The sequence below is a fragment of the Narcine bancroftii genome, chromosome 10, assembly GCF_036971445.1.
Source record: "Narcine bancroftii isolate sNarBan1 chromosome 10, sNarBan1.hap1, whole genome shotgun sequence".
NCBI lineage: Eukaryota > Metazoa > Chordata > Chondrichthyes > Torpediniformes > Narcinidae > Narcine > Narcine bancroftii.
The window spans coordinates 12,013,904-12,039,887 of NC_091478.1; the positions used below are offsets into that span (position 1 = coordinate 12,013,904).

Sequence of the window (25,984 nt, forward strand, 5' to 3'; positions counted from 1 at the left end):
TCCCCTGACTTCTTCCTGAAATCCACAATTATCTCCTTGGTTTTGCTGACGTTGTCTTTACACTTTTCAATGTCTCCCTGTCTCCCTCCTGGACGTTTCCTCCTTGCTCTTTGTGATTCTACCGACAACTGTGGTATCATTGGGAAACTTGTAGATGGCATTGGAATTGTGCCTGGTCATGGGTGTATAACGAGTAGAGTAGTGGGCTAAGCACGCATCCTTGAGGTGTGCCTGTTTTGATAATCAGTGAGGACGTGATGTTGTTTCCAATTCATAGTGACTGTAGTCTTTCGATGAGAAAGTCAAGGATCCAGTTGCAGAGGAGGGTACAGAGGCCCAGAGTTTGTAGCTTCTTGACCAGGACTGAGGAAATAATGGTATTTAAGACCGAGCTGTAGACAATGAAGAGCAGCTGTATGTATGAATTGCTGTTTTCAAGGTGATCCAGAGCTGAGTGGAGAGCCAGCGATATTGCATCTGCTGTGGAGTACAATAGGAGAACTGCAGTGGGTCCAGATCTTTGCTAAGGTACGTGTTAATTCTGGCCATGACCAGCCTCTCTAAGCATTTCATCACAGTAGAAGTCAGTGCTACTGGGTGACAGTCGTTGAGGCAGCTCACTCTACTCTTCTTGGGGACCGGGATGATTGATGCCCTTTTGAAACAGGTGGGAACCTCTGACTGCAGCAATGAGAGGTTGAAAATGTCTGTGAACACTCCGACTAGTTGGCTGACACAGATTTTCAGTACCCCGCCAGGTACGGCATCAGGGCCTGACGCCTTGCAAGGGTTCACCCTCTTGAATGATGTTTTGACGTTGCCTTCAGAGACAGATATCACAGGGTCCTCAGCCTTTTCTGGGATTCTAGTAGGCACTCTTCAGTTCTTCTCAAAACAGGCATAGAAGGTATTCCGTTCAAGTGCATTAATTAATAATTTTGTTGTGGGGAATGGGAGGAAGGTAGGGATGATACCATGATAGGCGTGTCCTGATGTGTAATGGTGATTGAAGAATCCCTATTTTCTGAGATGGCGGTCAGCACCAGGCAGATATTGGATTTTACTGCATGTGTCATTTGTTAGAGAGGAAACAGCCCCATTCTTCTTGAAGCCCATACTGTAGACTGAATAGGTGGAAAGAAACTATCCCCATTCTAGTGGTGGGAACAAGAACCATGGGGCAGAGAATGAAGCTAATCAGCAAAAGAGTCAAAAATAACAGTAGGTAAATCTTCTTTAACCGAGGTGGTTACAGTCTAGAATGCACTGCCCAGGATAATAGTGGAGGCAGATTCAAAAAATAGCATTCAAAGAGGAACTGGATCAATATTTTATAGGAAAGAATTTGCAGTCCTTGGGGATTGGACAGGGGACTAGTTGAATTGCATTGCATTGACCTGGTAGGAACTTGACAGGTTGAGTGGCCTCCCTCTGTACTACAACCATTCCATAGCATACAAGCATTGAAAGTGTTGATCTTATGGATTCAGCTCTTCTCACCAGCTTTAAAGCTGCTGAGTTTTCCCCAAAGCCTTGTAATCACATTGACTATGGGTAACATAGAATAACTGTGACAGTGAGAGCAGACCACCTCTTTTCTTGGTCTTTAAACGACCAGCTCGCTTTCTGTAGGTGGTGTAGTTGCCTATCCCTCAATTCCATTTGTTAAAACAAATGGAGAGTTCAGCTCCTATTTTTTTGTGTAATTTAACAATTCAACAGAACTCAACCATCCAGCTTTTACAACCTGATCACAGCAAAACTGAGAGGCTTGTTGTTTGTCTACAAATAGGCCAATTCCACCTTGACTGATGGACGGAGAGGGGACTACGGATGGGACACGTTGTGGTAAATAATTATACACCTTCCTCAAGCTTCTCAGAGATGCAAATAAAATTAAAAACTTACAAAGGATTTTCAGCTTGCACCACGTAACACCAGTCATAGCGTGCTCAGAGTGGTGCTTGATTGCAGTGATTTTTCATGTCTTCCACTTGGTGGAGGGAAATCGCAGGTCACGAGGTGCTTTGATATTGCACCCAATTTCAAGCGTACTTCAGTGGAGAATGATTGCCTACCATCCAAATTGTGTTCCTTCTGACAAACCTGTTTCTTCAGAGCTAAGCCTGATTGTTGTCTTGATATGTTTATTTCATGAGAATATTACTGCGGGGTCTTAGTCTTGAGGTATTCTCCTAAAAAAAAAGTTCTTTATTTTTACACTTGATCTTATCCAAAAAGCCGAGAAGTGATAATGTTCTTTATTTTTGAATATTTTTGATTTTCAAAGACTCATTCACAAATCCAAACAAACAACACCTCTCTCAACAATGGTATCTAACGTACGGTCTGTTTTCGCCCCTCCCTAATACCACAAGAAGAAAATTATATAAAATTAAACAAACACAAAAAAAAAACAATTATCGATGAAGTCACCGACCCTTAAAGGAACTGAAAGAAAAAACCCAAAGTAATCTACAATAAAAAAAAAAGACAAGGAACAAAAGACGTCATCTGCACCACGACTTACTTCATTTATCCCAATCATTCCACGACTGGAACGAATTGTTGCCTTTCCTATATTCAGAAGGGGTATAATTATGTCCGTGTAGTAATGTGTTGCAAATGTACAGTACTTTATTCAGTTGTAATTGGTAATATATTTCAGAACTCACCGGGTAATAACTGGCCTTTCCATTGAAGACACTACTTCCCCTTCAGCCAACCATGAACAAGAATGTGACATGTTTTCATGGGCTGTAACAATACCATGCCCGCACAGTGCAATATGGACCTTGTGCATTTAGTACACACTGAGCATGCTGCAATGATGTTGACCAATGTGCCACTATGATTTCAGTTGGGTGTTAAATACCAACCAGCATTACTCTTGCAGTATTGTACCAAATGATGTGCTTACACAACAGTGTGCTCGTTGAATTGGGGAGCGCAGTACGGCAATAGTAAAACAATGAATCACATTGAATTCTTGAGAGGTTTAGATTTTAAATGATCCTGTGCCTTCCTTAATATTTTTTTTGTGGGAGAAATTAAAAATGAAACAATAGTTAACATTCTAACATAATTGAACATACAAGCATGCTTGCAGAAGTTATGAATGTAAAATATATAATGTTGGAGGGTCTTGGAGTGGTGAATGGAATTTCTACACTCTCGAGAAAGGGACCTGATCATTTGCTCTGCCAAAATCCTGCTCTAGCCCACACTCACAACCACAGCCAGATGTTGGGACGATTGTATTGTGTTGCCTAACTGAAGGATAAACATTGAAAAATTGTGGCTGAGTTGTGAACAAGGCAGATGAAATACCAGAAAAGTAATATTTACTTGTAATTTGTTAAAACTAATCTTCTGTGGGAGGAAAAAGTTTAAACTCTGTCAACATTTCTTGAGTTTAAAGAAAAAAAAAGCCATTAATTGAGTCTCTTGAGACTATGCAAAACTTTGATATCTCTCCACGGATGAAGCCTAACCTGTGGAGTCCTTCTAGCTTCTCTTTGCTCACCACTAGTGATACTGCAGTGTTAACTGGGTGACTATCTTTATTTTAAATCCCCCACTTGGTTCCCTCCCTTCAGGGGGACAATTAATTTGGTTCACATTGTCTGGCTGAGAAATGGGTGTGTCTCAGTTCGGGCAGAGGGAGACGAGAACACCCCCCCCCCCCAAAAAAAAATGAGAGTTGTTGAACAATAGAGCCCATTGCTGAATTTACAATTTCGTCAACTTCACAATTTGGAAAGACCTTCAGTTCCTGGTAAATATTTTCACTTGTTCCTTGAGCAAGGAAAGATTCATTGTAGTTTGCTCTTAAGTCAGTTGACCAACTTGTCTTTGAAGAATACTTTTTCCTTCAAAGTAAAACACTCAAAATTGCATCGGTAGTTCTCTAACATGAAGGAAATTGAAGGGAAGAAGCTGGATAAGTTCAATTGAGTGGCATACTTTTAAGTGCTGTGGGACTGATTTTATCCTGTAAAATTGATTGAAAATTAAGTTGAGTAAAATAAACTGTGCCTGGTGTATGTTGAAAGATTTTGTTTTGCTTTTCCAAGAACATCATGTATTTGAGGCCAAAACCAGGGCACATCAATCATAGTGTAAGACACATTTAACACTTAGGTTATTAATTCAGTTTAAGTTTCCATAATCAACAGGTGTGATGTTATCTCCTGTGAGGTGCCTTGTACGCCTTTTGGAAGTGGAGATGTATTACTTCTACAAGCTCTCCTCCACCTCTCTCTGGCCAAGACTTGGAGAAGTAGAGGCATAGAGTTTCACAGTAGGTCCCGTGGTTGCCCGTCTGAACTCGTCCCATTTGCCTGTGTGTGGTCCTTATCCCTCCGGACTTTTCCTATCCAAGTGCCTCTGTAAATGGCCTTTAATGCCAAAATCATATTTCACTATACTACTTCCTCTGGCAGCTCATTCCATGTACACCCAAATACCCTCTGTGTAAAAAAAGTTGGTGATCTTTAAATCTCACGTATCTATTAGCTCAAGAATTAGATTCCCTACCTGAGGAAAAAGACTGTGACAATTCATCTAATCTATGCCACTCATGATTTTATTCATCTCTATAATGTCACCCCTCAGCCTCCTATACCCCAGGGATAAAAGCCTCAACCTCTCCAGTCTTATCTTATGTCAAGCTCTCCAGCTCTTGTAATAGCTTTGTGCTCTCTTCCGGCCTAATGACATCCTTCCTACAGTTGTGACCAAAGCTGTGCACAAAAGTCTAAGCGTGGTCTCACTCAAAGTCTTGTACAATTGTAACATGGCAATCAAATTCTTGTATTAATTTCCCTGATCAATGAAGTCTAGCATGCCACATGTCTTCTTTACTATCCTGCCTGCCAGTGTCGCAGCTTTCAGGGAACAAGTAAATTTCTTTCTTATATTTTTTACACAGCTGGTGTGTGGCGGGAAATTACTCCCATTTTCCCAGAATGCATGCTGTATAAAAAGCTCGGAACCGCCTTTGCAGTTCTGACTTTTTTCCTCCCAGACCTCTTGTCATTTTCCCGGAATTCCTGCAGTGTAATCTGAACTGCGGACTTTCCGGGACCAACTGCCTAATGAATACGACGTTGCGATGACTCTCGATAACGCGTAAAGCGTGCGACGTTACAGCGATTTTTTTTTTTTTCAAAATTTGAGGAAGATTTTCTCAGCTCCTTCTATGGGTAGTGAACAATTCCTACAGCATATTGCTGGTCACAGGCCTCCAATCGAAAGAACCAACCCTGCACTGCCATCCTCTGCATCCTCCCACCAGACTAGTTTTGTACCCAGCTAGTTTTGTAGGCTTGATGGGATCCAGACTAGATCACCCTGGATCCTATCCCTGTAATCTTCCAGACAGCCTGCATGAAGGACCTTGTAAAAGGATTTCCTCAAAAGACTCCAACAATATGTAAGACATAATTTCCCTTTCATGGAGCCATACTGACTCTGCCTGATTAGATTACTGTTTTCCAAATCTGCTGCGATTACTTTTTTAATCATTGAATTTCTCTTGCTGAATGCACAGCAGGGAATCAAAGTAGCAGGCAATGGCAAAGAGAGACTGCTTTGAATCTAATTCCCAACATGTACATGATATTCATGAAGTTCATATAATGACCTTTCCAGAAGAAAATTGAAGCAAGAGTTGGTCACTCACTCCGTCCTGGCATTCAATATTATCATAGGTGATAACGCCAGGCCTCAATTCATCTCTGACCTGGTTTTACTCTATTCTCTCCACACTGCCCTGCTCTTTAAGTACTCCAGTAATCTAGCCTTCCCCATTCCATTGGGTCAAAAATTCTGGAGGTTGACAGTTTCGGTCTGCCCCCTCGGCGCTCTCTTCAACATGAACATATTTATGTCCTCATTTATCTAGCAACGATGAAGGGTCTTCAACTTGAACCATCAACTCCGTTTCTCTCCCCACTTGTGGCATTTGATCTGCCGCTGCTTCCATTGCTTTATGTTTTTCTTTTAGATTTCCAAATTCTAACTATTTACTCATAGTTTGTTGGGTAAGAGAGGACGCTGATCTTATTTTGGAGGTATTAGAATATTTGTGAACCATTGACTAATTCCCTTTCACAACATGATTAAATGAATCGATTCTTTATTATCACAAGTACCGAGATAAAGTAAAATGTTTTGTTTTGCGTGGTTTCCAGGCAGGTCAACCATACTTGAGTACAGTAAGTAATGTAATAATAAAGCAAAAATGTAGAAAACGCTGTTATAATAAGTCAACTACTGCAGGATAAAAATAAAAGCACAGTTAAAGCCAATCAAGAGCATTATCTTTTACCAATGACCGATCCATCTAAGAGTCTGATAACAGCAGGAAAGAAATTGTCTTTGAATATGGAGGTTCATCTTTTCTAGCTCTTACCCAGTGGAAGTAGAGAGAAGAGAGTGTGACCTTGATGGGCCAGTGAATACATCAGAAGATTTTTCAAGACCGGGGGGGGGGGGGGGTGGGGGGGAGGTATTGACACACTCGATGCTGTTTCCTGTGGCCTTGGGCAGAGCAGTTCCCGGACCAAGCTGTGATATACCTGGACAGGATACTTTCTATGATGCAATTTTGCGGTGTAAATATTTTTGGTGCTCTTGGCTTGGATTTCCTTTCCATTGATCTAGTGGGAAAATGGTTAACCTCCAGAAATAATTTAGCAGTAAGGAGGTAACATTTTAAATTTGATCTGATAAGTCCTGTTGCATAAAATGTAATCATCAGTCACAGACAGAAAATTGTACTGTTTCTATAAAGTTTTAGTAAAATAAGAGTTTTTGATTAATCTCGTCAGGAACGGTAGAATATTTAAGCATCAATGTAATTGGTTTGAACAACCACACTTCAGATGCTGTGCTGATATTATTTTATGAAGATTTTTCCCATTCTTTCTCCACTTTATTGACCCATTAAATTTCTTGCAATGTACAAAACATATTGATAGGACCATAATTAGCTGTAAAATATACAAGAAAAATGATATCATTTGGATTTATTTAATAATATTTATTTTATAGATTCTGGGAGAGAATGAGAACGACAACAGAGTCTATTAGAATGACAGACATTGTATTATAAAGACAAAAATTCATTGACCCACATGGCAAATGCAGACATTGCAAAATTGCTCCCAGCCCAGTCAACATTTCAAAGTTATTCTCAGAAATATTTGGAGACTGGTGTCAAAATTGGGAAAGCTGTTTCATACATTGGTAAAGCAACATCCTGAAGTGGTCACGCTCACAGAATAATCTCTCCCAGGTAACATGCCGCAGACACCTTCATCACAATCTCGGGGATTAGTAGAGGTTACAGTCAGGAGGGAATAGTCTTGCGGATCTTCAACTGTGACTCCTGATCCCATGGCATCGGACCAAACGTGGGCAAGGAAATGTCCAGAGTGTAATACAAAAATGCTGGAGAAACTCAGCAGGTCATGTAGCACCCATAGGAAGTAAAACATTGATTGTCTTTTCCTTCCTGTGGATGCTGTATGACCTGCTAAGTTTCTCCAGTGTTTTTGTGCATTGCAGAGATATTTATTTACCGTCTACTAACCTAATTCAGAATCACTCTTCCTCCATGTGAAAAAGGACTGAAAGGAGCAAGGGCAGGGTCAGGACTTCAGTGACTAGTAGCATCAGGAGTAGTCAATCACCAGCACTGACTGTGTTCACTGGAGTCTAGGCCTGTAACAGTGAACTAGTACAAGGAATAAACCTCCTCCTCACCAATCTGTCCTTTGCAGCACTGGTAGAAATTTAGGGAGGAATTCTCATCTTCCTACCCAGGACTCCCTCCATCATACTATGCTCTACTGTAATGCTTAAATAGGGTGGAACCAGATGTGGTAGCTCATAACTGGGCTGAACCTCTGAACCAACCATAGCATAACCTGTGACCTGGCTTGCTTAGCATTATGTTCAGCCAAAGGATGAACAAAGGGTTCAGGAGGGGAATGCTGATATACAAAACACACAAGAAGGCAAACACTGACCAGTAACGTTGCACAGTGGCTGCAGTAGGTACCATCTACATAGTGCATTGCAGTGACTTGCTTGCTAGGCTGCTCCAAAACCAACTCCCATATCCGTGGCTTCCTCCACCAATGAGGTCATTGGCTTCAAGCTCATGGGAACACCACAACCTCTAGATTCCCATTCCAAGTTGCACACCGTCCCCCCACCCCCCTTAACAAAGGTAGATGCAGAATAAGCGAGTTTTCCAGTTTTTACAATGCCTAAGTAATAAACCTACATTGAATTATCAGTTTAAAAGACAAAAATACTATATTGTACTTAAGGTGAACAAACTTCACTTGCATGAATTTTAACCTTAAAGCATTTTACTTTATTTTCAGTCACATTGTTTGAAAACATTTAACCATTGCTGCATCCTTCCCCTGAAAGAACTGCCTGAAAGATGAACAATAACATTATAGATAATTAACCCCCTCTCCCCAAAGTTTATAGATAATATACTTCTAAAGATAAAGGTTCTTACTAAAAAGGGATAAGGAGTCACTTTAAGAGAGTCACCCTAACATTGAGCGGCATCAACCAGCTCCTCATCTTGATGGCGCCATTTTATTCAAACACAACTTTATTCAAACTTCATTCAAACAGCTGCTATGAGCAAAGCAAGACCAAGGCCCTCTGCCGGCTGAATATTTGCTCCCATCTTCACCAAAGGTTTATGTATTACCTCAGAGAATATTTACTACCATGGACTTCAAACAGGAGACTTGGAATCAGGCTCCTGACTCACCATCACTTCTTTTACTCAATCACACAGTATCTAAATGTACTTTATGGTGTGTCATTTAGCTGTTGTCTACAGATCACTGACAATGTCAAAATTAGTTCTGTCAACATTGTGGAGCCCCTGACCAGTCATCAGTGTAGGATCTGCTCAGTTATGTTAGCTGTTGACAGTGTAAAGCACTCTCCAAAAGCAGACAATCAATGCAACACTGATGAGCTGTTCTTCACAGTCTGAGATCTGGACGTGGGTTGGGTAATCCTGGAAAAAGCAGTGTACAAGAAAAGGCAAAATGTGGAGATTAACTGAAGGTTTGAAAATCGGTTCATGTATTAACTTTTGTCATTATTTCCTTGTGAAGTATATATTGATTAATATGTTGTTTCTATATGAGTGCTGTGTCTCTGTAGAACTTTGGCAATGTCAGATGGTGATGTGTGGAGTAACACAAATACTGGTTAAATTGATGGTAAAAATGAATTTTATCAGTTCACTTGACACCCGGGACATATCCCAAGTGCAGAAATAGACTTCCATCTCAACCTTACAAAAAGTACAACAGAAAGATTGTTCAAACTCATTTGTATTGAAATAGCAATAATATTCGTCGGCAGAAAAACAAAACACTTTCTAGCCACTTAAATAACATTACCATTTGGGCTAACCGTGATCTGACTGCACAAGAAGTTAATTTCAGCGTTGATTTTATGTTAAAGCAATAGAAGTTAACTAACCAGAGGGAGCATTCACACTAAATGTTAATGATTAATTATCTTAGGGGCATAAACTTCTTTTAACTCTGGTCTGAAAAAAAATTACATCACCAGCATAAATTCCAGTTCAATTTAGCGGTTAAAGGGCTAGAGGGATATGGGTTGAATAGAGGTAAATCGGGCAAACCTGGTGAGTATGGATGGACAAGTTGAGCCAGGGGGCCTGTGTCTTGCTGCGGAACTTGATGACACTATGAGAAATATACAATAAGCTACTGTATGTCTGTCTTTATTTTGTTTAGTTTTTTTTTTAAAGTATCTATTCTCAACGGGCATATTTGGAATTGAGTGCCATTTAGTATTTCACACAGAGTTGTAAAGGCAACAAAAATGATGCATTCAGTTTTTTAAACCATCACAGCATATGCGACTAATGTCAAATAATTGGCATTGGAAAAGTTCCTAATTTTCTTTTAAGCAGAGACCTCAGGGAAGTTGAGTGAGATTAATCAAAATAAATGTACCAAGGGACTATTGATTTGTGACCACAAGCGGATTCAAGCACTTTAATGAAAGTGAATTAAAAACATAGAAATTGTTGTAATTGAATGAGCTGGGATGATTTTATTGGGAATATTGGCACAAAGTACTGGGTACAACATTGAAAATGTATTAGTAAACATGAAGATCTGCAGACACTGTGGTTGAAGTAAAAACACAATACTGGAGAAACTCAGCAGGTCAAACAGTATACTTTATTTTCTTTCTTTTTCTTTGGCTTGGCTTCGCGGACGAAGATTTATGGAGGGGGTAAAAATACTTTATATAGCAAAGATAAATAGACATAATGTCAGCAAGTGCCCAAATTTAAACGCACGGGGGGGGGTGGGGGGGGGAGGATTTGGGGGGGAGGAGCATGGTCACAAAAGCAGGAGGTAATAGGTGGAGAAGGGAGGGAGGGCACACCAGCAGGCAGGGGGAGGAGGGATGGCTGGGTGAATAGAGACGGAAGAGGGTGGAGAGCTGAGGGAAAGGAGAGCCGGTTAGCAGAAACCGGCAATGTCGATGATAATGGCATCCAGCTGGAGAGTGCCCAAGCGGAAAATCAGATGATGTTCATTTTTAGTTGAATATTTATTAACTGGAAATATTTCTGGAAGATGAGTATCAAATGTGGAGAAAATAATAGGCCAGATCAAAAGAAAGAAACCCCACCCTACATTGCTAAAGGAACCTAGTCACAGAGATGAAATGGATAGGATATACTGTGGTATCACTTATTTTAGTGGGCCTGTGATTAAGAGACTGAGTTCAAATCCCATGACAAGCTAAGAAAATGAAATAAAAGTGAAGCAAGAATGCTGCCAGATAGAAAAGAACATCTCCTCCACAATCTCCATCAGCACCGGAGCACCACAGATCTGCGGACTTCACCCCTTGCTCTACTCAATTTACACCCGTGACAACAACACCAGCTACAAATTTGCTGACAATACTATGGTAATAGGTTGTATAAAAAGAGGTGATGAGTCAGCGTCCAGGGGAGATTGAAAACTTAGCTAAACGGTGTACTAACAATAATCTCACACTCAATGTCACCAAAGCCAAGAAGCTGATTGTTGACTTCAGGAAGGGAAATACAGAGGTATCTGAAGAACAAGGCTACTAGTTTCAAGGTGGACTAATAGAATATAGAACATTACAGGACCTTCAGCTCATGATGTGGTGCAGACCTATATAAACTCCACTACAATCTAACCCTTCCTTACCACATATCCATAATTCTCTTATTTTTCTTACATCCTTGTGCCTGCCAAAGAGTGTTTTTTAAATGTTGCTATTGTACCAGCCTCCATCACCACCCCCGGCAAATCATTCTCCATGTAGAAGACGTTTCCTCTAAATTTTTCACTGCTCACTTTAAACAATATCCTCTGGTATTTACTATTGTCACCCCAGGAATAAGGTGTTGGATGTCCACCTCTATTAAGTAACATCTCATCCTTTGTCACTTCAAAGAGAAAATCATGAGTCTGCTCATCCTTGCTTCACGAGACAAGGTTACAGTCCAGGGAATGTCCTTGTAAAATCTCCCCTGCACCCTCTCTAAAGCCTTTCCATCCTTCCTGTAAAGAGACAACCAGGACTGAACACGATGCTCCAAATGAGGTCTAACCAGAGGTTTATGGAGCTGTAACATTATGGCTCTTGAACTCAATCTCATGACTGATGAGATAACTTTGTTCCTTCTTATTGTTAAGAATCCTACTATTAATCACTTAGTCCACCTTCAAGTTCCACCCTCCATAAATAACATCACTTCATACTCCATCTGCCACTTCTCCACCCAACTCTGGATCCTGCTGTAAATTCTGACAAAATTGCATCAAAATGATATCTGCCAAATTACACACCCCTCCACTTCTTCATCCATCATTTACAAAAACCACAAAGAGCAGGGATCTCAGATCCGATCCCTGCAGAATATCACTGGTCACCAACCTCCAGGCAGAATATGTGCTATCTACTGCCACTCTCTGCCTTCTGCAGGCAAGCCTATTCCGAATCCATGCAACCAAGAATCCATGGACCCCATGCCTTATGACTTTCTAATTGAGCCTACGATGGGGGAAGCTTGTCAAATCCCTGACTAAAATCCATATACATCACATCCACTGCCCTATCTTCATCAATTTCTTTTGCCACTTTCTTGAAAAATTCAGGCCAGTGAGGCATGACCTTCCCTTCACAAAGCCAAGCTGACTGTCTCTGTGAAGGTTATGCTTTAACTTCTTCTAAATCTTGTCCCAAAGTATTCTCTCCAATAGTCTGTGGGAAGGATCACCAGTCTATAATTCCCATGATTCCCCTTAATGCCTTCATTATCAAGGAGATGATATCACAATACTCCAATCTTCCTGTGACCAGGAAGAATGAAATGATCATTGTAATCTCTTCCCCCATTTCCAGTAGGAACCAGGGGGCTAATGCAATAGGCCCCAGGATGTATCTTTTCCTGCATCATTGATGCACAGAAATAGGTTACCAAGACCAAGAGAACTTTCTGCATACCAGGGCAATAACATGTATCCCAATGATAGCTGAACACAAGAATGTAATAAATACTATCAGAAACAGGTAACTCCATTGCTCATACCTCCTTATTCAGTGACTGTTCTTTTACATCAGTGCAATTTTCCTACACTAACCATATATTCTTCAATTTCCTTCGAGATGAATGGTTCGAAAATCTATCTAGAATACACTCAGTGAATGTGCCTCGACAACTGTCTTTGATAGAGAATTCCTAAGATTCATTACCTTCTTGGCAATGAAATTTCTTTTCTTTGTCCTGAATGGCCAAAATCTTATTTTGAGATTGTGAACCCTGGTTCAAGATAACACTGCCAGAGAAAAGATCAATCCACCTTATCAAATGCTTAAGAATTTCAAACATTTTTCCACAAAATTACTTTTTATTCTTTAGATCCAGGAAAGGAAAGGCCAACCCTGCTTAATCTTTCTCACATGTCAAACCTCCCATGACAGGAACCAAACTGGCAAACCTTTGCTGTAACCCTCAACTGCAAGTATAATTTTCCTCGAGTAGGAAATGATTCCTGATCCGTACATAATACAGTAAAACCCCTGGCATCTGGAATTCAAGTAATCGGCAGCCTCAAGCAACTGGCAAAAAAAAATCAAAAATAAATTTAAAAAATTAAAATAATTAAGAATAGAACCACAGAATAACTTCAGCACAAAAACAGGCCCCTTCTGCCCTTCTAGTCTGTGCTGAACCTTTTTTTTGGTGGTAGTTAGAGACTTCTTCAGGTTGGCCTTATTGAAGTCTCCCACAGTGATCGGGAAGGCATCCGGATGTGCTGACTCATGGCTGTTTATTACAGTGCTCAGTCCTTCCAGTGCCAGCCTGACTTTAGCCTGGGGCGGAATGTACACTGCAACCAGGATGATGGCGGTGAACTCCCTTGGCGTATAGAATAGGCAACACTTGATTGCCTGATGTTCCGGGTCAGGGGAGCAGGACTGGGACACGTCTGTCACAACTGTGCACCACAATGAATCGATGACACAAACGCCGCCTTCCCTGGTTTTTCCAGATGCTGGTGTTCAGTCAGCATGATGGAGAGTGTAGCCCTTGAGCTATCCGATCTCTTAGAACACCTTCCAAAAAGAATGATTATCTAGTGGCTAAACATACAATTAGGATGTGGTTTCAGTTCAAAAAAGATTTTGGGCTCTAAAGGTTTCTTCTTTTCAGTCCCATTTTATTGAATTATTTTTTCAACCTTCTTTAATGGATTCTGCTTTTCGAGAATGGTCCAGATTAGGTATTTTTAAAAAATTATGATTTATTTATTCTTTTAATATTTTTATTGAATTTTAGCAGTAAATAATACATAATAATAAATATCCAACAAAGTAACTATATATATAACTACGAGTAACCTACGATACAAGTTATACTAATAGTCTAATCCCAACCTTATGAAGTTGTTGGTTGAACATACATGCTCCACTACTGAAGCAGCCAAATCACTAAGTGGGATCTGTAGCCTTATAAATTCTGAAAATAATTAAGAAAAGGACTCCATAAACCTACAAAGTTAAAATTCATTTCAGTAGTAGAGCATCTATTTTTTTTTCCCTAAAGTCAGGCATACCGTCACATCAGACAGCCACTGGGAATGTGTAGGAGGGACATGGCTTATTTATTGATTATAATCTTGTGATATTTCAGCAACTTTCTTTTAAATGTAATTTATCAAATTCTCATTTTTGTTTAGATATTTGCAGATTAGGGGCTTTCTCCATTCTCAATCTTTAAAATTCTTGCAGGTTCCTGTTATGAATTGGATAGAAACAGTTGACAATCTTCAACCAGAGAAGGTTAATAGCTATTATATATGATGTTCTACTGAAATCAAGGCAAGCTTCAGTGGATAAAATTAATGGCATGGGAGCAGGACATCCAGATTTCTATTTCTGACAATTCTTGGAACCCTATTTTTAAGTTGGTTAATACATCTTCTCTTTGTGCCTCTCACTCACCTGTTACAAATCAAAGTTGTGCATAGAGCTTATATGTCCAAAGTTAAATTAGCTCGTATTTACCCTCATATTAGCTTAATTCATATGTTTTGGTCTTGTTCGGCCCTTGCCAAGTATTGGGAAGAGTTCTTTTGTACTATATCAATAATTGGATTTGTTTGCCTAGAGGAGACAAATGTATCTTTGAGTTGCCAAAGGAATGCATATTAATAGTCCTGGTGCAGACAGAATGTTCTCCCAATGGAAGGGCCAAGCAAGCTGTTTAGAAACTTGCATTTAATGGCTCCATATGTGTACACCATATCCAAGAGGGTGGTGACCAATTAATGTTACCAGCGTCAATATATGCCCTGCCAGGTACTTATGGTAGATGGCAGTTCTCATTTGGTGGTTGGAGAGGTGTCTGAAACATTACCATCGTTAATCAGGCTAATGCCGAATCAGGTTGGGATGAGAGGGGAAGGGGAAATGAGCATAGGTGAGCAGGTGATGGGTAGATGCAGGTGGGAAGGGGGATGGAGGGCTGAGAAAGATGCTCTCTGATAGGAACCCCGAAGGGAGGGGGAGCTGGAGAAAGGAAGGCAGAGGGTTGGGGGAAATAGAGAAAGGGGGGTGTTAATGGAAATTAGAGGTTGATATGGATGCCCTCAGGCTGGAGACAGGCTTTTTCATCTGCTCGAATCTTTTACTTCAGTTGAAAAGAGATGAAACTGCTGCCTATCCTATTTGCTATTCTGTAGCCATTCTTAACCTTTGTCACTAATAAATGCTATCTTTGCTTTCAATAATCAACTGATAATGCCACTGACTTTTTTAAAGTATTAACATTAAACCCGACCTCCACACATAGCCCTGCTGTCATACCTACACCGGTAACAACATTTGTAACAATTCTGGGCATTTGCAAGACAAGTATTAATCGGCACATTACCAGTTTCTTGAGGCTATTTTCCACCCCTCTGCTGGATGATATTTTGTGCAATGGCTTTCTTTGATAGCTTTTGATTGCAGAGATAAATCTGAATGTAGCTGTCCCATTGTGTCTGTCAGCCTTGGGTAATAACTCTGGAAGTAATATAACTTGAAATAAAAGCTATGTCAGGTTTTCATTGTGTTTACCAAATTGTCACAATCATTTTCTATGAGTGCCAAAGAAAATCTCTGTTGAAAGAAATGGGATCACAGCTAATGATATGGTAGTGGAATCCAAGAACAAATTCTGTTCTGAAACATAACACTCAAAGATTATCTTTTTTGATATATAAAACTAACTTAAATTGTGGAATCGTTTCATGTCTCTTCTACACTGAATGTTCATTCAAAGACCTACAAGGAGAGCTTGTATAAGTTACACTGATGTGACTGGAATATAGAAAAACAAGAGAGAGAATGTCACAGAAACTTATAAAAATTCTCATTTTAATAGATTCTGGGAGGATGTTCCCAATGGCTATAGAGTTCTGACCCAGGAGTATCAGCATCAGTTAGAACCAAGACCAGCAGACATTTCTTCTCCCAGAAGTTGGTGGACCTATGGAACCCTCTACCACAGAAGGCAGTGGAAGGCAGGTCATTAAGTAAATTCATGGAGGTAAGTATATTGCTTAAGGCTAAAAGGATCAAGGGATATGGGGAGAAGGGAGAAGTGTGATAGAAGTGGATAAACAGCCATGATTATTTATCATTACATTATACTTGCTACAGTGAGAAGGGTTCTTCCACGAGCAGTCTAGCAAGTCAGCTCTAACATGCATGCAGCCATATAGTAGAGGAACAAGAGCACAATTGTAGAGGGCATTGTACAATGAAAAAGATCAGTCAGTACATTGCAAGGCCATGAGATAGTACTGTTTGTGGGGTTCATTCTGGAGTCTGTTGGCTGTGGGAAAGAAATTATCTTTGGCCCTGCTGATGCAAAATTTCACATCCTTGAACATTCTTCCTGATGGGATGAGGAAGAAGAGAGTGTGCCCAGTGTTTTTTTTTGGGGGGGGGCGTGATGGGGAGAAGGGGCTGTCTTTCCTAGGCAACGGGAGATGCAGGTGGAACCAATGGAGGGAAGGGAGATGTGCATGGTGTTCTGAGCTAGATTCAGTACATTCTGCATTACGGGTGCAGACTCAGAGGGTCGCATGGTCTTACTCCTGTGTATATTTTAGTGATTTTTATCTGAGCAGAGGAGAATCGTTATTTTAGTAAAATGCAATCAGAAGAACTGCAATTAAATCATGCAACAGTAAATCGACCGCATACTGGTTCCTGGTACCTTTCCGAGACAACCTAATGCAAAATTTATTTCAAAGCAGAATGCAAGAAGATCATCAAAACAATTCTGGCCACTCTTTCTGGGAAAGAAGATTGCATGCTTCCAACCAGTAGCAGTTACATCAACAGTGATGAAGTGCTTTGAAAGGCTGGCATCGAAACATATCAGCTCCTGTCTGAGCGGCGATATGGATATGTTCCATTTCGCCTCTCGAGGCAACAGGATGCCATCTTACTGGCATTACACAAGGCCCTGGAACACCTGGACAGTAAAATGCATTCATCAGGATGCTCTTTATTACCTACAGTTTGGCATTTAACACCAACATCCCATCAAAACTGATCAGCAAACTCCAAGACCTGGGATTCAACCTCCCACTTTGTAATTGGATCATGGACTTCCTCAACTCTAGACCACAATCAGTGAGGATTGGTAAGAACTTCTCCACAATCTCCATCGGTATCAGAAAACCACAGGGCTGTGTTCTTAGCCCCCTGCTCTACTCACTTTACACCTACAACTTTGTGGCTCGGTACGACAATAACACCATCTATAAATCTGCCGATGATACCATGGTAGCATACAGGAGGGAGGCTGTATTCTTAGCCCCCTCTTCTAACCCTATGACTGCGTGGCTCGATACAGCAGCAACACCATTTACAAATTTGCAGACTGTGTAAAAGGTATGGAATATTTTCCTGCGGCAGCTCGAGACAGGTGGTCCACAACAGCGGGCTAATGTATACGACATACATTGTAACACACAGTGATGTGTTCAGCTCGTAACATTGCAATGCAGGAGATTTAAATATGAAGCAAGGTGACGTTTACTTACCAGCAGCAGTCAACCACTATGTTGAATCATTGGAAATGATGCTGGCATTAACAGGAGCTGTGTATCTAGAGCCATTTCACTCTTCTGTCTTGGGGCTTTTTTGGACGCCGGTGAGTGACGTCACTGACAACATCGATGCAGTGACGCTGTTCATCGCACGTACTTCATATGTCATGGGGGATGTTGACTCGCGTTCAGCCTACATAAGTACCGCACCTACGGTACTTTGTCTAAGCACATGGCGATATCCGTACACAGGTTGTTCTGTATGAACGGCCACTCTGGAAACTAAGTGTGAAAATTGACTATGGACAAAATTACATTCTTTATGTGTAAAAACCATAATAGATTGTTTGCCTAACATCGGTGGTTGGGAAGTTGTTCGAGTCGATTGTCAAAGAGGAGATTATGGAGTACCTGAAGGTGCGTGACAAGAAAGGCCAAAGTCCGTGAGGGGAAAATCTTTCCTGACAAACCAAATGCAATTTTGTGAGGAAACCACAAGCAGTTTAGACTAAGGACATGCAATAGATGTTGTATAATTGAACTTTCAAATGTCCTTTGGCAAGGTGCCACACGTGAGGCACAAGGTGTTCCACAGGAGCCAGTGTTGGGGCCATTACTTTTTACACTGTATGTTAAGGATTTAGATTGTGGAATAATGGCTTTTGGCTAAGTTTTCAGATGATGTAAAGAGAGGTGGAGTGGCAGGTAGTGATAAGGAAATGGAGAGGCTGCAGAGAGGCGTAGATAGATTAGGAGAACGGGTAAAGAAATGGTAAATGAAATACAATGTTGGAAAGTGCATGTTCCTGCACTTTGGTAGAAGGAATAATAGGGCAGATGGATAGAAAATTCAAAATTCGAAGGTACATAAGGATTTGGGAGTCCTCATGCAGGATACTCTAAAGGTTAACTCCATGTTGAATAGATGCTGAAGAAGGCGAATACAATGTTGGCATTCATATTGGGAGGATTAGGATATAAAAACAGGGATGTGATGTTGAGATTTTATAAGACACTGGTGAGGCCTCTCTTGGATGACGGGGTACAGTTTTGGGCTCCTTATTTAAGAAAGGGTTCAGGGAAGATTCACAAGAATGATTGTTGGAATGAAAGGAATGAAATATTCTTGAATATTTCTTGAATATTTCCATGAAAGGATTAGCAAATGAAGAATGTTCGATGCGTCTTGGACTTGAAGAATGGGAGTGGGTGAGGTGGGAGAGAACCTCATAGAACCATTTCAAATGTTGAAAGGCCTGGACAGAGTCAAAATGGTAAAGTTGTTTCCAGTGGTAGGAGTGTCAAGGCAGGAGAACACCACTTCAGGATTAAAGAATGCCCATTTAAAACAGAGATACAGAGGAATTTCTTTAGCCAGAGAGTGGTGAACCTTTGGAATTTGCTGCTATCGGTGACTGTGAAGGCCAGGTCACTGGGTCTATTTAAGGCAGAGATTGTAGATATCTGAATAGTCCTGATATCAAAGGTTATGGGGAGAAGGCAAGGGAGTAGGGCTAAGTGGGAGAATGGATCAGCTTATGAGGGAATGGCAGAGCAGACTTGATGGGCCAAATGGCCCACTGCACCTATATCTTATGGCTTTATTACTAGTTTGAGACAACATTTTTGGTACTCATTGGAGGCACAAAAGCTAAAACCTGCTGCCACCCTCAGCTCTGTTGCAGTGGCTTTGCCGGTTGTTGAAAGAAGCCATGACACTCTTTCTGCAGCAGATGGTGAAATGTGAACAGCGAGCTACATCTCCATGTAGCTCAGAAGAGCCAATGCACTCGTACAATGAACTCCCACTGTACCACATAATATCCTGTGTTACAGCTTCTTGAAGTCAGCAACATTGGCATTCCTTTCTGTCCCACTTCTTCGACTTCCCCTCATCCTCTGACACTACAAACAGGAATGGCAAAGGGAGATATGTCTGCTCCAGATCTGAATTTAAACTAAATCTTTCAGTATCAGGATTTTCCATAATGACAAGACTTCACAAGTAAATTTTGACTGTAAAACATATTAAAACTTCAATATCATGAAAAATGCCACATAGTTACAAAACGTTTGGCTTTTTTGGTCAGTCTCATGCATCATCCTGGACCTGCAATTTTCAAATTCTGGATTTCTGGCACTGCATAACATTAATCTCTTCAAAGCATCAATGCAAGCTATTTTACAATGTATGGGACATGTGAGTCTCTTGGTCCTGTTTGACAGATACTATGATACCATTCCTGCCTCCCACAGAAGGAATTCTGCCTGTATCTCCTCCCCTAGTTCATAATCATCTGTCAGTTGTGGGAGGTCTCGACTAGTTTCCTGCTGTCAAATATGGATGCTATGTCTTTTTTCTCCAAATGTGAGTTTTACTGTCTGTGCATTAATTTTAGATTGAGGAACTGTATTGTTAAAGGTGTCTCAGAAAAAGTAGCTTGGACTATTGGGCACAACCCACTCGCTGCATGGTCAGAAATAATTTGTGCCAAGAGGTCCTCAGTTGCATTATCAAATGACATATCACGTTGCTGAAGTGCATCTAGGCATATTAGTTCTCAAAATTCAAACTGCCGTGGATAATTTCATGGTTTCAGTCGTGTCGTCAACTGCTGTAAGATTCTTTTGAGGATTGAGTTATGAAGCTCAAAATCTACTTGTCCAGTTGCGAAACCCAGAGGTGCAGCAAAAACATTTAATGGTGGCCTAAAGTGAACATGCTTGTATTTCACATGTGTACTTGTTCAATCTCTCTGAAGGCAGAATGAAAAAGCAGTGATTGAAGTCCTCATACAAATCTCCAGCTGCCTTATTTCTTAGAAATGCAAGCACATAAAGCAGCTGTTATTTTCAGACTCATTTAATTTGGCAATAAAACATCATTGTGTAATGATACCAGCATAAAGAATGTAGTGTAACAGCCTTCAGTTTCTCTTGTATTGTATTAGATGTTCAATCCTCACTGTTCACAACCAGATAAGAATAAAAGACTTCTCAACACAATAGGCATTACATGTCTTTTAATTACCTGGACAAGATCCTTCATTGTGCATTGTTTGGTCTGCAGGAAAAATAATCAAACTTAGCTGGCAGAATTATACCTGATGTCCTTTTACTGCATTGCTTTCATTTATCTTTAGAATCCAGGGTAAATAGAATTGGTTTTTGAATATTTCCATGAATATTCCATGTTCATGACTCTTTCATTTTTTAAAGTAAATTCATTTGGCTTCATCAATTCTGTTCCTAATTCTTCTCCCTGAAAAAAATCATGGTTCCTTCAGCGTGCACCATACAGTGCGATCACTTGCCGAGCCTCATTTGTCAGCATCTCTGAAACTTGTACTCTCTTAGGAACTGGAGGAACCAGAACAGTGAGGAAAGGGAAACATCAGTGAGGCTAGGACATACACCGTGTATGGTCGGGAGTATTGAGGAACAGAGGAATATTGGTTGCAACTTCAAAGACCTGTGATGGTGATAATGGAGGTAGATAATGAGGTCAAAAGGCATTTGGTATACTGGCCTACCTTAATCAGCACTTTGAATACAAGAGTAGAAAAGCTCTATGTTCAGATTTATTATCAAAGTACAACAACCACCGCCAGTGGGCTGATATCGCCTCAAACCGTGCATCTTGGCGCCTCACAGTTTGGCCGGCAGCAACCTCCTTTGAAGAAGATCGCAGAGCCCACCTCACTGACAAAAGGCAAAGGAGGAAAAACCCAATGCCCAACCCCAACCAACCAATTTTCCCCTGCAACCGCTGCAACCGTGTCTGCCTGTCCCGCATCGGACTTGTCAGCCACAAACGAGCCTGCAGCTGACGTGGACATTTACCCCCTCCATAAATCTTCGTCCGCGAAGCCAAGCCAAGAAGAAACATAGACAACATCACTTATAACCCTGAGATTGTTTTTCTTGCCGGCAAGGCAGAATTACTACTTATTAGTCATGAAAAAAACTGTACTTAAGAAGATACATACACAGCCTTAGCTGTAGCAAAAAAATGTATAATGTCAACCTGGAAATCAGAAGATAGCCTAAGAATACAGCAATGCTACATAGAAATGAATAAATGTATTCCATTGGAAAAAAATAACATATAATTTAAGAAATAACATCACAGTATTTGAATAAATTTGGGAACCGTACATGGAACACAACAGACAAGTCCTACCACGGACCTCCACCACCTAAAATGACAGAAGGAGAAGACGACGAAATGAACTGATCCAGTGTGTAAAAGTAGATGACACAATTTTCTTGTTTATTTTCATTGTGTGATGACATTGTTTAATGGGTTTAATGTATCATATATGTTGAATGTTGAGTGGGTGGGGGGGGTGTGAAGGAGGGATGGAAGGGAGGGGGAGAAAGGGGAGAAAATGACACTGTGTATATTCAAGAGGGAAATGTTTGTGTGTATTTTGGTCAGTATGGTTCATAGTGTGAAAAATTAAAAATTTTTTAAAAAGATACACATGTAAACAAAAAATGAAATATAAACAAACTTGTGTGCAATACAGAAAGGAAAAAAAATCAATAAAGTGCACAAGTAAGAGTCCTTAAATGAGTCTCTGATTGAGTTTGTTGTTGAGGAGTCTGATGAAGGGTCCTTATTGGCATCCACAGGAGTGTAGCTAAATGAAAATAAAAATCTTGAAGGGAATTAGATGCCATTCATGGCATCTCCTACTCTTTAAGGTTTACGAAAGCAGAGCGAAGAATTGCCAGTGCTATACTTGAGCAATGCATATGTAAATGTATTTCAAAACACAGTGATTGGTTTGAAATTTCTTTAATATTTCACAAAAATTGCATTATGCGAAATAAATTCTAGTCTTGAATTGCAAATAATGGAGAATTTTCTAAATGGAGAAAAGTGCATTTTCTTTGCCTGGTGACTAAAACTGTCACTGATTGAATTGTATGAATGACGATGGGTGATTTTTTAAATGTCCATTTTGCCTTTAAATAATCTGGAGTCAAGGAAATTATAGGCTACTGTAACTGTCACAGGCTCCAGCTGAGTCTGTGAATATGTTTGGGTGCAGGTTGATTGGAGAAACTTGGAACAATACAGGCATGTAAAATTTCACCATTTGATTCCAAGAAAATAAATAATTCTCCCTTTGTCTAACACCTTATTATCTCTCCTTGTGTCATTCCCTACTGTGCCGAATAACTGATCAAACAGATGAAAACCAGTTGTGTTTCTTATTCCTCTAAACAGCCTAAATTTTTCCCACTTACTCAGAGTCAAACTTTTCAAGTTGAGTTCAATGTGCAGACATGTTCCTCATCAGGTTCTGCTTTATTTTTACTTAAGTATCATGGTGAACTGAGGAGAAAACTATTCACACTGCTGCGGAAGCAGATGCAGTAAAAATCCCTGTTATCCAGAATTCAAGAAACTGGTAGCCTCAAGCCACAGGCAAAAAAAATAGTGGAACATAAATAGGTAAAAAATGTTTAAAATTGGTGTCCCCTAGCGATTAGTTCACCCAACATGAAACATGCAATCTTAAGCAACCAGAAAATTCACTTAACCGGCATCTACCAATTCCTAATAGTGCCAGATACCGAGAGTTTTACTGTATATTAAGAACTTATTTTGGTGTAACTATCTTTGGTCTTATTCAATGATCTTAGAAATACAAATTAAGACCTTTACTACATTCTTTGTGTCAAATGACAGATATGTGATATCATATCATAGTCTCCAACAATAAATTTGAACTTTAAACAGAATTGTACCCCAGCTCTATCTCATCCTTATACCCCTCCCAACCCAGCCAATTGCATCCAATACAATATTCAAGGTCATCAAACCTCCATATACCCAAATTGCACAGATCTAACACCCAAATTTTCAATCCATCTTTGCAATGGTCCGAAATGTTTCAAACAGGCATCAAGAAGAGTGTGGTAACCTGCCTAAATGACTATGGGCCAGTGGCACTCACATCAATAGTGTTGAAGTGCTTTAAAAGGCTGGTGTTGAAGCATATCAGCTCCTGTCTGAGCGGCAACATGGATATGTTCCAATTCACCTACTGAACAACAAAGAGATGGTGGATGCCATCTCACTGGCTCTCAATATTTTTCTTCCCACTCACCAACCACTTTAAGTAATCCCTTTGCCATCACTTAAGGCGGTATGTCAGTGGGAAGGGAAGGTTGAGAATCACTGCTCTAGACCCAATTGTTACTGAAATATTTTGCTTCAGAAAAATTATCATTGGCCCATTTCCTTTGGAGTTATGAAACCGTGCACATAACAAGTCAATTAGGTACAATTAAAACAATGGTTTGCAAACTTTTTCTTTCTACTCACATACCACCTTAACCAATCCCTTACTAATCGTAGAGCACCGATGGCATAGGGAATACTTAGAGTGGGATGTGAGTGAAAGAAAAAGGTTGAGAAGCACTGCTCTACACAAAGCACCGGAACATTTCAACAGCAAAGATGCATCCATCAGTGTCCTCTTTAGCAACTACAGTTTGGCATTTAACACCATCAACCCCTCAAAACTGATCAGCAAGACCTGGGAGTTAACATCCCATTGTGTAATTGGATCCTGGATTTCCTCACCTCCAGACCACAATCAGTGAAGATAGGTAACAATATCTCCTTGATAATTTCCATCAATACCAGGGCTGCATTCTTAGCCCTCTGCTCTACTCACTTTACACCCATAACTACGTGGCTCAGTATGAGAACACCATCTACAAATTCATTGACGATTCCACAGTAGTAGGTTGTATAAAAACAGGTGATGAATCTTCATACAGGACGGAGATTTGGCCGAATGATGCACCAACATTCAATGTCACCAAAACCAATGAGCTGATTGTTGGCTTCAGCAAGGGAAAACCAGCTGTATGATCCATTGATCATTGGGGGATCAGAGATAGAGAGGGTGAGCAAATTTAAGTTCTTGGGAATGATTATCTTGGAGGATCTTTCCTGGACCCAACACACCAATGGCATCATGAAGAAGGAGGTTGTGGAGGTTTGGTATGAATCCCTGGCAAATTTCTACAGAGGTGTGGTGGAAAATGTGCTGGCTGGCTGCATCACAGTCTGGTATGGGGACACCAATACCCCTGAGCCCTGCAAAAGGTAGTGGGGACAGACAATGACATCACAGGCATATCCCTTCCCACCATCAAGAACATCTATGGAGAACATTGCCGTCAGAGAGCAACAGCAATCATCAAGGATCCACCACACGCTCTGTTCTTGCTGCTACCATCAGGAAAGAGGTACAGGTGCCACAAGACTCACACCACCAGGTTCAGGAATAGCTGCTCCCCCTCCACCATCAGACTCCTCAACGACAAACTCAATCAGGGATTCTTACTTTTGCATTTTTTTTCTCTCCTCTCTGTATTGTTTATTTGTTTATATGTGTACATTTCATCGGATGCAAGGATCGACAATGAGATAGACAACAGACTCGCCAAGGCAAATAGCGCCTTTGGAAGACTACACAAAAGAGTCTGGAAAAACAACCAACTGAAAAACCTCACAAAGATAAGCGTATACAGAGCCGTTGTCATACCCACACTCTTGTTCGGCTCCGAATCATGGGTCCTCTACCGGCATCACCTACGGCTCCTAGAACGCTTCCACCAGCATTGTCTCCGCTCCATCCTCAACATTCTTTGGAGCGACTTCATCCCTAACATCGAAGTACTCGAGATGGTTGAGGCCGACAGCATCGAATCCACGCTGCTGAAGGTCAAACTGTGCTGGGTAGGTCACGTCTCCAGAATGGAGGACCATCGCCTTCCCAAGATCGTGTTATATGGCGAGCTCTCCACTGGCCATCGTGTCAGAGGTGCACCAAAGAAGAGGTACAAGGACTGCCTAAAGAAATCTCTTGGTACCTGCCCCATTGACCACCGCCAGTGGGCTGATCTCGCCTCAAACTGTGCATCTTGGCGCCTCACAGTTCGGCGGGCAGCAACCTCCTTTGAAGAAGACCGCAGAGCCCACCTCACTGACAAAAGACAAAGGAGGAAAAACCCAACACCCAACCCCAACCCACCAATTTTCCCCTGCAACCGCTGCAACAGTGTCTGCCTGTCCCGCATCGGACTTGTCAGCCACAAACGAGCCTGCAGCTGACGTGGACATTTACCCCTCCATAAATCTTCGTCCGCGAAGCCAAGCCAAAGAGAAGAGATGTGTACATTGTGTCATTTCTTTATTGCACTACCAGTAAGTGACAATCTGCCTGGCCCAAAGGGGAAAAAAGAATCTGAGGGTC

At 40.8% G+C, this 25,984-nt stretch overlaps 1 protein-coding gene across 2 annotated transcripts in view; it reads left to right on the forward strand.

The window, feature by feature from the left end:
* LOC138744166 (phospholipid phosphatase 4-like) overlaps positions 1-25,984 on the forward strand; it is a 185,484-nt gene that overhangs the window by 17,373 nt on the left and 142,127 nt on the right. The window contains exon 2 of one of the 2 annotated variants that reach the window (XM_069899861.1): positions 16,016-16,180. The exons of the other annotated variant lie outside the window; for it this stretch is intronic. The gene's annotated coding sequence lies outside the window, so the exon portion shown is untranslated. The remainder of the gene's footprint in view (positions 1-16,015; positions 16,181-25,984) is intronic. 2 annotated transcript variants of the gene reach the window in all.